This window comes from Zingiber officinale, chromosome 1A, assembly GCF_018446385.1.
Source record: "Zingiber officinale cultivar Zhangliang chromosome 1A, Zo_v1.1, whole genome shotgun sequence".
Taxonomy (NCBI): domain Eukaryota; kingdom Viridiplantae; phylum Streptophyta; class Magnoliopsida; order Zingiberales; family Zingiberaceae; genus Zingiber; species Zingiber officinale.
Window position 1 is genome coordinate 108,362,858 of NC_055987.1, and position 14,890 is coordinate 108,377,747.

A 14,890-nucleotide genomic window follows, 5' to 3' on the forward strand; every position below is an offset into this window, starting at 1 on the left:
AAATAAGCAATGGAGGACACCATTGTGCTCCTTGCTGCCTCATAAATCTATAGGACCTAAATGGGTCTAATTGGACATGTCTAGGTTCATCAATGATTTTTTGTCAAAATCCACTGATGGATTTAGACAGGTCCAATTGAACTTATTTTAGGTCTTGTAGATTTTTGAGACTGTAAGGAGTCCAACATTGCCCTCCATTACTTATTTCGGTTTCTCCGAAGGTGTTAAATTATTATTGAAGTTTGATATGAACTCGTATCAGGTCTAACGTGGGATTTAGAACTGGTTCTTCTAATAACTTTAACACCTTCGGAGAAGTCGAAATAAGCGATGGAGGGCACTGTTGGATTCCTTGAAGTCTCAGAAATCCATAGGACCTAAAATGAGTCCAATCGAATGTCTAGGTCCATCATCGAGTTTTGACCAATGACACCTTCCATTGCTTATTTTAGGTCTTGTAGATTTTTAAGGCTGCAGGGAGTCCAACGGTGTCCTCCATTGCTTATTTCAACTTCTCTGGAGGTGTTAAAATGTCATTGAATGAATCGACTCTAAACTCTACGTTGGGCTTGATATGAATCATATTGGGCGCACATTGATGTTAGGATCCTTCGTACTTGGCTAGAGAGGGGGGGTGTGAATAGCCGCCCCAAATCGCTCGTTTCTTCCTACAATTCGTTAGCGCAGCGGAAAAATAAACTAGAAACGAAAGGAAGAATATCAAACCTTAACACAGCGATGTACGAGGTTCGGAGATGATGCTCCTACTCCTCGGCGTGTCCGTAAGGTGGACGAACCCAATCAATCCGTCGGTGGATGAGTCCCCGGAAAATCGGCTAATAAAAACTCCTTCTGAGTGGAGAAACCTCGCCACACTTGTTTGCAACAGCAAACAGGAGTACAAGTACAAAGAATAAGCAAGAAATACAATAAGAATACACAAGCACTCTACCAAACTTGCTTTCTCGTCGACTGGAGTCCGGATGAAGCAGCAGCTTCAAAAAACCCTAACAGCAGCAGCTGTCCCAGTCGGGGAAGCTCACGCGAAGCTTTCGGAAGGAACTCAACAGAGCTCTTATCGCAGCCCACAAATCTTCAGCAGAAGAGAAGGAAAAAGGAAAAGAAGAAGAAGCACCAAAGCCTTGATCTCCTTTTATAACCTGCGAACCTGCACAGTGAAGACAGAAGCCAGCGGAGAAGACGGAGCGACCCGTTGTGACTCAACGGTCGAATCGTGGACCGATCAGGCTCCACCCTGATCGGTCCAGGACCCTTCTGATCGGTCTGGGGACCGATCAGGACCTGGGCTGATCGGTCCCTAGACCGATCAATGCTCACAGATGCCCAACTGTTCGTTTTCTGATCGGTGTGGACCGATCAGGCCACAACTGGATCGGTCCACGGACCGATCCCACCTGGCTGCGTCTCCGATCGGTCGTGGAGACCGATCAGACTTCATGCTGATCGGTCCAGTAAGCTCACAGAATTGCGCTTTGCCTTCGTTTGTTATTTGATCGGTCACCGATCGATCGGATACACAACGTATCGGATCGATGCAGACCGATCGAGCAATTTTTTGCCCAAACCTTCCAAACCAATATCCGGTCAACCTTGACCTATTGGTACATCATGCTTAGCATCCGGTCACTCCCTTGACCTGCTAAGACTCCTCACCAAGTGTCCGGTCAATCCCTTTGACCCACTTGGACTTTTCTCTTCGTGTCAAGTATCCGGTCACTCCCTTGACCTACTTGACCTTCTCAACACCAGATGTCCGATCATCCTTGATCCATCTGGATTTTCCCTTGCCCGGCTTCACTCACCAGGACTTTCACCTAGCTTCACTCACTAGGGTTTTCACACTGCCTAACATCCCAGTTAGGACTTTCTCACTGCCTGGCTTTACTCACCAGGACTTTCCAACTGCCTAACATCCCAGTTAGGACTTTCCCACTGCCTGGCTTCACTCACCAGGACTTTCCACACTGCCTAACATCCCAGTTAGGACTTTCTCACTGCCTGGCTTCACTCACAAGGACTTTCCACACTGCCTAACATCCCAGTTAGGACTTTCCCCGTGCCAAGTCTCCATACTTGGACTTTCCGCGTGCCAAGCTACCTGCTTGGACTTTTCCCCGTGCCAAGTCTCCGTACTTGGACTTTTCCAGTGCCAAGTCTCCATACTTGGACTTTTCACGAATCAGGTCAACCAGGTCAACCTTGACCTAAGGTTGCACCTACAATCTCCCAAACACCTATTCTTGTCAAACATCAAGAATACAACTCTCTTCTCGTCAAACATCGACATGCAACTCAACTAGGTCAACCTTGACCTAAGGTTGCACCGACAATCTTCCCAAGTCAAACATCAAAATACAACTCGAGTCAAGTCACCTCGAGTCGGGTCAACCAGGTCAACCTTGACCTAAGGTTGCACCAACAATCTCCCCCTTTTTGATGTTTGACAAAACCCATAATCAAGTTAGGTTAACCCGATAACCTAACTTAGGTTTTCCAACCATCTTCCAATGTCCAATGTTCTTTCCTTGAACATTCTCTGGACATTCTCCCCTTAGGTTAACCCGATAACCTAACTTGGGTTCTCCAATAATTCTCCCCATTTTTGACACACATCAAAAAGAATTCCAATGTTCTTCCTCGAACATTCCTTGACATTCTTCCCCTAGCTTAGGTTAATCCGATAACCTAACTTGGGTTCTCCAATAATTCTCCAATGAACACTCTCCCCTTTTTGACACACATCAAAAAGAAAAAGGAGAGTATCAAGGTCAAGAGTTTCTTCCTAATGAAAGTCTCATACCTTTCATTGAAACTCTTAATTTCCCCCTTGATACTAAACTCAATAATCAACTTAGTGATAATCCCATATCACTAATCCTCAAAAGTCTTAAGGAGTAAAAACTCCTCCTAAGAGTCAACTCCCCTTGACAATTAGGTAAAACTCCCCCTAAAGGTCAACTCCCCCTTGACCATTGCACCAACAATGTCTTGGAGAGTTTCAAACCTTTAGAAACCCGAAACTCAACTCCCACAGCTGAAATTTCATACCACAGTCGAAATTCAGCAAATTCAGCATTTGGCACGCCCTGATCGGTCACCGGACCGATCAGGCCTTCCCTGGATCGGTCACAGTGACCGATCCACACAGACCTGGACCGATCAGACTCCCTTCTGATCGGTCCACAACTCTGATATCAGAAGTTTCTGATTTTTCTCCTTCCGAAATTCAGAAACCTCTAGAAAATCACAGAAAATTCGAAAAATTATGAAAATTTGAGGATACATTCCTCATACCACATACTATCATGGAAAAATAGTTTTATCTGAAAATAACTTCCATTTTCAAATCTTGATACAAAGTTCAAAAACTTTGAAATAGTTCAAGTTTACCTCAACTTTGTATCAATTCGCTCAATGCTATCACTAGAAAAACTTCATCAAGGTTTTTCAAATCAATTTTGAAATGATTTTAAACCCTTTAATTTGGGACCACAATCTTAGGGCTATATGTACATGACTTGTACATAAGCTTTCCCTATGATCCCCCATTTCTTGAATTAGGCTAATTTAGGTACAAGAACTATGCACCTTGATCCTAACTCATGATCCTAATATCTCACACACATCTAAAGTGTATCAAACACATCCAAGTTAATTTTGATGTGAGATATGGGTTTAGGTCATCTTAGGCTAAGTTCTCATGCATTTTCTAAACACCAACTTGATCTCATTATCAAATTGTGTTTCTATCCTTAAATCAATTTAAATTGATCATTAATGCAAGAGATGATGACATGACATGAAATAATATCATAAATAAAAACATGTGCCAATGTCATGATGTCATGGCATAAAGTTTGAAACTTAAATAAACATGACATAAAAACTGGCCTAAGCATTATCATGACATTTCAAATGATAATAAAACTAAACATGATGTCATGACATGTGAGGGCAAACAATCATGGCAAGATTTAGCATAAATAAATATACCTAGATTACCTATCTAAGTATCCTTAACCACTTTGCTAACCTAAAATCTAACCCTAGATTGCCCATATATCCCTAAGAGAAACCAAAATCCCAATTATGATATTTCTCTAGGTTTTCCTCAAATTGTGCCACTTAAGATTAAAAATGATATTTCCACTATTAGGCACATTTAGCTCTTCAAGGAGTAACTAGTAATTCTATTTCATTTTCAAAGGTTAACAAAACCTTGAAAATGCTCCTTGAGTGTCAATTTCCTCAAAGTTGGGCTAACTACCCTTCTAAGCGGAGTTGACACTCTCTAACCCATCTATGAGGTAGAGAGGATGCTCCTAGGAACCCAATATCTATGTGAGCTCATTGGGTTCACTAAATATTCACTAGGGATGACTTCCCTAGCAACCCTCCTAATGACCCTCTTAGGCTTTGAAGCCTTGGTCATTTGGGACTCATCAAGATCAACTCTAGGGGTGACTCCCCTTGTGACCTTGGTGGTGGTCTTCCTAGCCCTAGGCTTTGTTCCATAATCGAATGGAACACTATGATAAGTGGGCTTGACCACTTGGGACTTAGGTTTGTGACCCAAACCTTTCTTGTCCTTGGACTTGGGTTTTTGACTCTTAAACCCTAGAGATGACTTCTCCATGTTTTTAAGAGCCTTTTCTAAATTATCAAGTCTTGACCTCAAGACTTGATTTTCCCTCTCTAATACCTCAAGTGTTAATTTGTCATTTTCTCTTGAGATATTCCTAGGCATGTGTCTAGTCTTCTTGGGATTTCTACCTAGGTTTTCCTTAGCCTTAGATGAGTTAATCCTAGAGTTGGCCTTCCTAGTATTATCCTTATCTAAGTTAACATGTTTAGCACCTAAACACATGTATTGATTTCTAAGGTTAACATGCTTATCATTCTTGACAATTGCAATAAGACTACTAGCATGTATCTTATTAGAAGTGCAAGAATGAACCTTAGAGGATACCTTAGGGTTTGCCTTCGCTCCCCCTTTACACGTGCTTGGTCTTTTGTCCTTGTGAGATTGCCTCCCCCTTGGACATTGACTCCTATAGTGTCCTCGTTGCTTGCATTGGAAGCACACCACGTGCTCCTTGCCCTTGCGTTTTGGGACTCCGACTTCCTTGATCTTTGGCACCGGTGGAGTCTTCTTAGTCTTCTTTGGACATTTACTCTTGTAATGTCCAAATTCCCTACACTCAAAACACATTATATGCAATTTACTTGAACTTAAAGTGTTTGAGTTACCTAGGGTCGAGGATGGATGGATGCTCTCTTCTTCATCCCTCCCGGAGGTAGAAGCTTCTTCTTCGTGCTCCGATCTTGAAGAAGAACTCACCTCCTCTTCTTCTTTAGATGTTGAGTAGCCCTCAACTTCTAATTGTTGGTGCAACCTTAGGTCAAGGTTGACCTGGTTGACCCGACTCGAGTTGACTTGACTCGAGTTGTATTTTGATGTTTGACTTGGGAAGATTGTTGATGCAACCTTAGGTCAAGATTGACCTAGTTGAGTTGCATGTTGATGTTTGACACTCGTGGAAGAGTTGTATTCTTGATGTGAGACAAGAATAGATGGTTGGGAGATTATTGGTGCAACCCTAGGTCAAGGTTGACCTGGTTGACCTGAAAAGTCCAAGTATGGAGACTTGGCAAACGGAAAAGTCCAAGCAAGGAGCTTGGCACGCGAAAAGTCCAAGTATGGAGACTTGGCACTGGAAAAGTCCAAGTACGGAGACTTGGCACGGGGAAAAGTCCAAGCAGGTAGCTTGGCACGCGGAAAGTCCAAGTATGGAGACTTGGCACGGGAAAGTCCGAGTGGAGTCAGGCAGGAGAAAGTCCCGTGAGTGAAGCCAGCAGTGGAAAGTCCTGGTGAGTGAAGCCAGGCGTTGGAGAAAGTCCTGGTGAGTGAAGCCAGGGGAAAGACCTAGTGAGTGAAGCTAGGCGGTGGAAATCCCGGTGAGTGAGGCGGTGAAAATCCTAGTGAGTGAAGCTAGGTGAAAGGGAAAGTCCCGGTGAGTGAAGCCGGTGAAAGTCCCGTGAGTGAAGCCGGGGGGAAAGTCCTAACTGGATGTTAGGCGGTGTGGAAATCCTGGTGAGTGAAGCCGGTGAAAGTCCCGTGAGTGAAGCCGAGCAAGGAAAATCCAGATGGATCGAGGATGATCCCGGTGTTGGAAAGTCCAAGTAGGTCAAAGGATTGATCGGACACTTGGCGGAGTTCTAGCAGTCAAGGAGTGACCAGATGCTAGGGATGAAGTACCAATAGGTCAAGGTTGACCGGATATTGGTTTGGAAGTCTTGGGACTTGGTTTGGGCAAAACCAAGCTCGGATCGGTCACCGGACCGATCCGGATACTTTTTTTCTCGATCGGCCGGTGACCGATCGATATCGAAGCTCTGTTCGGTTCTTGATCGGTCCGTGACCGATCGCCAAACAGAGGCGAAAGAAGGCGGTGATCGGTCCACGCATCGATCAGATATGTCCCGACGGCGGGACCGATCAGAGACGGCGTCGCGGAAGCACCGAGTTGGGAGTTCGAGTTGGGATCGGTGCGGACCGATCCAGGGATCGGTCCACGCATCGACGTAGTACGCACAGAAGGTTCTGTGCACTGACTGATCGGTCTGGGGACCGATCAGCACAGGGCCTGATCGGTCCGTAGACCGATCAGGGTTCTAGCCGTTGCGACGCAACGGCTAGTTTCTTCACTGTTTCTTCTTCGCAGGTATAAAGGATCGAGGGCATCTGCTGTGCGTCTCTCTCCTTCTTCCTCTTCTTTCTGCTAGTGAGCTCTGCTGAGTTCTTGAAGCGTTGAAGCTTTGCGTGAGCTTCCTTTTGGCTGGGTCACCTGCTGTTGTAGGCGCTTGGAGCTGCTGCTTCTTCCAGTCGAAGAGAAGGCAAGCAAGAGTTTTCTTACTGTTGTATTTCTTGCTGTCTTTCTTTGTATTTCTGTACTCTCCTTACTTGCTGTTGCGAGGTTTCTCCACCCATAAGGAGTTTGTATTAGCCGGTTCTCCGGGGACTCATCCACCGACGGATTGACTGGAGTCGTCCACCTTACGGACACGCCGAGGAGTAGGAGCCCTAATCTCCGAACCTCGTTACATCGGTTTGTTTGAGGTTTGTAGTCTTCCTTTCGTTTCTAGTTTATTTTTCCGCTGCGCTAACGAATTGTAGGAAGAAACGAGCGATTTGGGGCGGCTATTCACACCCCCCCTCTCTAGCCGAGTACGAAGAGATCCTAACACTAATTCCTCACCTCCACGATGTGAGCTACTTGGCTCACTTGACTCCTCTTCATGGCTTGAAGTGGAGTTCCCCTCATGGAACTTAGCCAAGTTGTTCCACAACTCCTTGGCATTGTTGTATCCACCTATCCTACACAAAACATCATTAGGTAAAGAAAATAAAAAATCTTCAATACCTCATCGTTGACTAGGGATTGGTGGACTTGTTCCTTGGTCCACTCCTTCTTCTCTAGGGTTTCTCCTTTCTTGTCCGTCGGAGGCTTGAAACCTAATTGGACACAACTCCAATTCTCAAGATTAGTCATAAGAAAATATTTCATTCTTACCTTCCAAAACGCGAAGTCGTCGCGATCGTAGAAGGGTGGAATGGTGATGTCGTCTCCGAGTTGATCCATCTCTAGCTTATGCTCCCTCGGGTGTTAATCCGGCGAAGAGCGACCTCGCTCTGATACCACTTGTTAGGATCCTTCGTACTTGGCTAGAGAGGGGGGTGTGAATAGCCGCCCCAAATCGCTCGTTTCTTCCTACAATTCGTTAGCGCAGCGGAAAAATAAACTAGAAACGAAAGGAAGAATATCAAACCTTAACACAGCGATGTACGAGGTTCGGAGATGATGCTCCTACTCCTCGGCGTGTCCGTAAGGTGGACGAACCCAATCAATCCGTCGGTGGATGAGTCCCCGGAAAACCGGCTAATAAAAACTCCTTCTAGGTGGAGAAACCTCGCCACACTTGTTTGCAACAGCAAACAGGAGTACAAGTACAAAGAATAAGCAAGAAATACAATAAGAATACACAAGCACTCTACCAAACTTGCTTTCTCGTCGACTGGAGTCCGGATGAAGCAGCAACTTCAAAAAACCCTAACAGCAGCAGCTGTCCCAGTCGGGGAAGCTCACGCGAAGCTTTCGGAAGGAACTCAACAGAGCTCTTATCGCAGCCCACAAATCTTCAGCAGAAGAGAAGGAAAAAGGAAAAGAAGAAGAAGCACCAAAGCCTTGATCTCCTTTTATAACCTGCGAACCTGCACAGTGAAGACAGAAGCCAGCGGAGAAGACGGAGCGACCCGTTGTGACTCAACGGTCGAATCGTGGACCGATCAGGCTCCACCCTGATCGGTCTGGGGACCGATCAGGCCCTGGGCTGATCGGTCCCTAGACCGATCAGATTGCTCCACAGAAAGTTGCCCAACTTTCTGTTCGTTTCCTGATCGGTCTGTGGACCGATCAGGCCACAGCTGGATCGGTCCACAGACCGATCCCACCTCTCTCGGCTGCGTCTCTGATCGGTCGTGGAGACCGATCAGACTTCATGCTGATTGGTCCCCAGACCGATCAGTAAGCTCACAGAACTGCGCTTTGCCTTCTGTTTGTTATTTGATCGGTCACCAGATCGATCAGATACACAAACGTATCGCTGGATCGGTCTGCAGACCGATCCAGAGCTTGGTTTTTGCCCAAACCTTCCAAACCAATATCCGGTCAACCTTGACCTATTGGTACATCATGCTTAGCATCCGGTCACTCCCTTGACCTGCTAAGACTCCTCACCAAGTGTCCGGTCAATCCCTTTGACCCACTTGGACTTTTCTCTTCGTGCCAAGTATCCGGTCACTCCCTTGACCTACTTGACCTTCTCAACACCAGATGTCCGATCATCCTTGATCCATCTGGATTTTCCCTTGCCCGGCTTCACTCACCAGGACTTTCACCTAGCTTCACTCACTAGGGTTTTCACACTGCCTAACATCCCAGTTAGGACTTTCTCACTGCCTGGCTTTACTCACCAGGACTTTCCAACTGCCTAACATCCCAGTTAGGACTTTCCCACTGCCTGGCTTCACTCACCAGGACTTTCCAACTGCCTAACATCCCAGTTAGGACTTTCTACCCGACTTCACTCACAAGGACTTTCCACACCGCCTAACATCCCAGTTAGGACTTTCCCGTGCCAAGTCTCCATACTTGACTTTTCCCGTGCACTACTTGACTTTTCCCGTGCCAAGTCTCCGTACTTGGACTTTTCCAGTGCCAAGTCTCCATACTTGGACTTTTCACGAATCAGGTCAACCAGGTCAACCTTGACCTAAGGTTGCACCTACAATCTCCCAAACACCTATTCTTGTCAAACATCAAGAATACAACTCTCTTCTCGTCAAACATCGACATGCAACTCAACTAGGTCAACCTTGACCTAAGGTTGCACCGACAATCTTCCCAAGTCAAACATCAAAATACAACTCGAGTCAAGTCACCTCGAGTCGGGTCAACCAGGTCAACCTTGACCTAAGGTTGCACCAACAATTGAGCCTAATATGATATCAGGCAAAACATGGGATTTTGATTCGATTCTTTCAATAATATTTTAACATCTCGGAGAAATCGAAATAAATAATGGATGACATCGTTGGACTCCTTACAATATCAGAAATTCACATGACTTAAAATGAATCAAATCGTACTTGTCTAGGTCCATAAGTGAGTTTGGGTCAAAATCCATCGATGAACCTAAACAGGTCTGATTGGACCCATTTTAAGCCCCGTGAATTTCTAACACTGCAAGGAGTCCAACGGTATCCTCCATTGCTTATTTTGGCTTCTCTAGAGCTGTTGATATGTTATTGGAAAAATCAACTAGAATATGATCCTGGTCTTGGGGAAATCAAGCTCGTGGTAATGCTGAAAGAGAATGTATTTAAGTTGTTGTGCTGATTTTAAAAAATCAGCCCACAATAGTTATGTAGAAGATAGAGGAAAAAGAAGAGAGGAGATGTTACATGCATAGGAGAGAGAGAAAGGGAGGTTGGCGGGAGGGGTAGAATAAGAATAACATATAATTTAGTGCGTCTTTTGGTCAATTTAGAAACCTATGTGCCCTTTGATAAATTTTCATAGTAGATAAAATGTTATTAAATAAAATTTAGTAGATAAGACTTGTCTATGTTTTATCTTATAAGATAACTCTGACAGTTAGAGTTTTATCTCAACTTATATACATGGTAGTTAACACCACATGTAAGATATCAGGAAACTCCAATTGTACTTGTGAGGTGGGTGTGCGGCTGTGCTCATATGGATACCATAGAGGCGTGAATATACTGATTACACTCAGATTGACTTTACTCTCCTGATCTGAAAAGGTTTTACGTATTAAGAGGTATCTTTCTGCACCAACAATGTAATTAGAATTAGCCTAGATTTGTGCAGATATCTTTTTCGCTATGTTTTATTGTTTAACTATTGCTCAAAATCCAATAGTGGTATTAGAGTCACTTGCGAATTCGATTACATCATTTTACTGGTTGCTTTTGCATTTGATATAAATGAACATGTTTATTATGATTGTACGAATGGTTTATGAGTATTTTGATTTTACTAGTGGTTTTGATGGGTGTTTTGATTTATCTGGTATGAAATCATAGTGATTGTAGCATGTTAATGTTAATTCTATAATATGATTGCTATAATATGGTTTCATATAACTAATCAAACAATGGTGGTTTTTAATTCGATTAATAAGAATGTTATAATCTATTGTGAACAAATTATAAGATATTAATGCTATGTTTAAATAATAATTGAAATTGTGATTTGATCACAATAATGAAACAATATGTTATGAATAGATAGTAAAATTCGATTGTTAATATCAAAGGAAAATCAAATAGCAATTCGTTCAATGAGTTAAGAAAATTGTTTATCTTTTGAGGGCTTTGTCCCAATCCCCAGCAAGGGGCGCTAACCCCTTGATCCTCGCCCGCTAAATGCCACTAGGGGCACTGCCCTTAGAACCCTGTAAGTTTTCATCACATAAATCATTAATTAGAATCATAATAAAATGATGTTATAAGATTGATACATGTGATGTATGACATGGTGCATGGTTATAACTTTTTAACCGATATGATTGGATTATGTGTATGATTGTTGTAAAATTAATACGGCCTGCGTGTCGTGCCTTTTATCTCCATATCTCAAGTTGTAAAAATTATCTTCTCATCTAACTCTCCTCGAATGTAACTCGAGATTTCTTTTAGTTGTAATGTACAAATTAGAATAATGCTAGTATAGTACTAGATTACAGGGTTATAATTGTGAAGAAGGAGACCAACAACACATGACAACCACGGAAATATTTAGAGAAGATGCAATTCGCTTAGGTTGACAATTGAGGAAGTACTTAGAGAAGATACAATTCTATTATGTTGACCTTTCGATCCGCTCGAGGTCATAACCATATCACATTTATTTTGTTTTGCTCGTGCAGTGTATGTTGATATATGTTATGCTTACGTGATATATGTGATGCATGTTAAATTGATAATTTTACCAAAATTAAGTTAATTTAAGATGTCTATCAAAGTTTGATATTCATTATTGCTTTGATCAATAGTAGATAGATTTTCTAAAGTAACGTGTTTCTATTTATCTTGGCAGAATGCAATATGATTATAGTTGTTAAAAGCGAGTGAATTGCTCGCTTAAGTGCGAAGCTTAGTGAGGTGCAAGCCTTACGCTTTAGAGACCTCAGAAGCACACGATATCTCTGAAGTGTGTGATTCATTACGCTTCATGCAAAAATGCAAGCATTTGCTTTTACATAAAGCACATAAACTTTCCTCTTTTTTGTTTAAAGGGCTAAACCCTCTTTAACTCGATCATTAAGTTGATTGGTCTGTCTCTTGTCTACCTTTCATTGGCGGATCATTTGCCTCTCATTGTTAGATTGTCTGCCTCTCGATCATTAATAAGAGCATCTCCAGTGGGAGCTCCTGGTGACGTGGAGGGACGAACCTCCCTCCCATAGTTTGCGGAGTCGCTCCGTCATTTTTTATTATTAATTTTTAATATTTGTATTAAAAAAATGTTGAATATGAGTAATGTTGAAATAGAAAGAGACATTGAGAAGAGATAATGGTTAATTTTATAGTCGTTGCTCAATGTATAGAATTTTTTAATTAAAAAAATTCTATAAATATCTCATGAATTCTTATTTTTCCATTCATCACTTTATTCTCCATTTCTTTCATCCCTTCTTTCTCAATTTGTATTTGAGATGGACGAAAATTTCAATACATCCTTTACAAATCTTTTGAATTCTTCAAATGCGGGAGAAAATGCATCTTCTCAAAATACCCTCATTCTTCCAAATCATAATGGCCAATATCCTCAATTTTTTCTCATATCTAATATCGTCCAAATTTTTAAAATATTTTATATGTTCTACAAGGTTTTCTAAAATTTTTCAAATTCTCAAAGTTCTCAAAATTTTTCGCTCCTCTTTCAAAGTAACGCCGCCCTAGCTCCATTTGACATGTATTCACGCTAAGATTAATTAGCCATGAGCAACCAATTTGGGATGCCTTCTCTCCCTTTTGTATTTTCACCTCCTCAACCATCGGCCATGTTTTTGAATGAAACAAGAAGGGCTACTATCGACCCATCTATCAGCGACAAAGAACCTCTAACGCCATCGTCTGTTCCAACATCTCAGTGGCCACCACACTCATCACAAGAAGAGCGTGAAGTTGAATTGGAGAAAGATGATTCGAAATGAAAATTTTGGTCTCTTAATGAAGACATGATTCTTGCGAAGTCATGGGCAACTATTAGCATCGACGCAACCATTGGTAATGATCAGAAGGATCAAACATTTTGGAAACGTATTGTTGATTAATATAACAAGCACTGACCCATTGGAACTTTGGAGTGAAACTATCAGGTGTTAAAATCACATTACTATAAGGGTTCGTTTGGTTCGGGGTTATTCTTGATAACCTTGGTTATCCATCCAAGGTTATCAACAAAAACCTTGTTTGGTTTAGGTATTCAATGATTCCCGAGTAATGTTCCATGCTCGACACGCCAGCAAAAAGGTCATGCAGTCCGGAATCGGAAAACCTCAGAAAACTAAGATTTTTTTTTATTTCGGGGTTAACGAATTTTTTTTACCAAAAATACCCTCCGATAAGAAAAACATGGAAAAAAGGAAAAAAATATTAAAAAATGTAAAAAAATAAAAAAATGTTTAAAAAATTTTAAAATTTTTAACAATAAATAATTTAAAAAAATAATTTTTTTTTAAAAAATAAATTTTAAAAATAAAAAATAAAAATTTTAAATTTTAAAAATTTTAAAAATTTTTAAAAATTTTAAAAATTTTTAAAAAATATATATAAAAATTAAAAAATTTTAAAATAAAATAAATAAATAAAAATTAAAATTTAAAAATGTAAAAAAATAAAAAAAAAAAAATATAAATATAAATAATATAAAAATATAAAAACATTAAAAAATAAAAAAACACATAAAAAGTAAAAAAATATACAAGAAAAAGAAAAGTAAAAAAACATAATAAATAATAATAATAATAATAATATTATTATTATTATGTATAGTTGATATTGTAACTGAGGGTAATACGGTAAAATATTAAACTAAGGTATTCATTAAAACCTTCAAACAAACAAGTTTTTGTTGCATTACGTAGGTTGAACCAAACAACATTTGGTTATATATTATTCCTTATAACCTTGGTTATGTGATTACCAGGTAATCACATAACCAAGGTTATACATGATAACTTGAATCAAACGCACCCTAAGTTTGCGTTGATGGTAAATGAATTTTCTATCACCTATAATAATTTGTATATTCTTCGTCAAAGCGGATGAAGTGACGAGAATGTGTTGGAGAACGCACTGAATATGTGGAAAGCCAACAATAAAAATAAGAATTTCAAGTATATGCATGTGTGGAGGGTTCTCAAAGAGTATGAAAAATATTCTCCACAATCAATTGCTCATTCTTCTAACAAGAGGGCAAGGACATCCGAATCTGGGGGAACACTTCAGCATCAAATCCAAATCCAGATACGAGTGTTGATGTGGATGACTCTGAAGCCCACATTCGTCCAGTAGTCAAAAGACAACGAAGAGGAAGGACAAATCCAAAGTCAGAGAGTGCGATATAATGGAACAAATTCTCGACGAAGAATGACAAGATATTAAGGAATATCAAATGGAAAAAAAATGACTTTCACAAAAAATGACATAATTTACTCCCTCTTTGATCATATAAAAAAAATGGAAAAAAAAAATACAAAAATAGTTAGAAAAATTTGAAAAAAAAAAACTAAGAGTTTCTGAACAGAATTAACAGTAAACTAACATTTTTTAATAACAATTTTTAAAACTTCTCAATTTTACTAATTAATTCTATGTTTTGACAAAAAAACTAATTTAAAAATTATTTATGATTTCGAAAAAATTATGAAAATTTTTGTTAAAGTTAAATAGATGTAGTTAGATCAGTGGAAAATTTTTCACGTAAAAAAATATTAATTTTGACTAGAATAATATTTTTGAGCATAAATATTTATTATAACAATTAAATGCTTAAAAATTGAGTATAATTTTGAAAAATTGTGATATTTTTTCTTAACATGTTAAATTTAATGTTTATCTACAAAAAAAAAATTAAAGTTTTCAGAAATAATGCTTCATAATTTTTAATAATAAAAACTTTATTTTTGGCAAACAAAATTATAATAATTTAGGTAATATTAGAAAAATGTGATTTTTTTTTATTATGATAGAAAACACCATGTTTTATCGTAGAAA